The following is an 807-nucleotide window of genomic DNA, read 5'->3' as shown; positions in this document are numbered from 1 at the left end:
TGCTGCGATAAGAACTCAAATTAGAAATCACCTACATGCTACAGGTTCGATTTCGATAGATCGAGGGCCGTTCAAATTTTCTGGTCTAAAATTTTGTCGGTTAAAGTTGAGAACAAATGCTTTAGATTATTTTAGTTTAATTATTATATGGTTTAAAATATTCTTTTTGGTTGGCCAAATTTTAGTTTAGACTTTCGGTCCTAAAGTGCAAGTGGTTCAAAGTTTAATGGCTAAATTTTAGACCATAGAATTAAAGAGAACTTCAGAGCAAGCTTGATTTTGAGACAAGGATTGTCTTACCTTACTAGCGAGGGTCAGCCTTACCTTGTCGACTGGAGCTAGCCAAATTGGTTCTCCTATAATAGCAAGGTGCTCCCTCAGTCCTTAAAAAAGTGTCATTTTCACTTTTCAAGAAATCAAATATTTTTAAACTTTGATCAAATATATACAGGAGAAAATTACTATTTATGTTGCATATTAAGTATTATTAAATTAATCATTTATATAAACCTAGTCAAACTTAAAAACGTTTGGCCAGCACAAAACCCTATGTGATATTAATTTTGGGACCGAGGGAATATTTTCTTACTTGCACAAGTCAGAAGACAAGCTAGTCTCTCGACGAGACAGTTTCTCTTTCTATTTCCTAGCTAAGCAAGGTGAGGTGAGGAGAAGTTAAATAGTCTCCACGCGCGTCAGCTAACGGCAACGCCTTTGGAAACCCCAAGAGGGCAGCGAAATTACTTATTTGTCCTAGCTGCCTTTCTTTTGGCCTAAACGCGTCTCCCCTTTTCAAATGCTCCCTCC

The sequence above is a fragment of the Miscanthus floridulus genome, chromosome 18, assembly GCF_019320115.1.
Source record: "Miscanthus floridulus cultivar M001 chromosome 18, ASM1932011v1, whole genome shotgun sequence".
NCBI classification, from domain to species: Eukaryota; Viridiplantae; Streptophyta; class Magnoliopsida; order Poales; family Poaceae; genus Miscanthus; species Miscanthus floridulus.
This window is presented reverse-complemented; position numbering follows the sequence as displayed.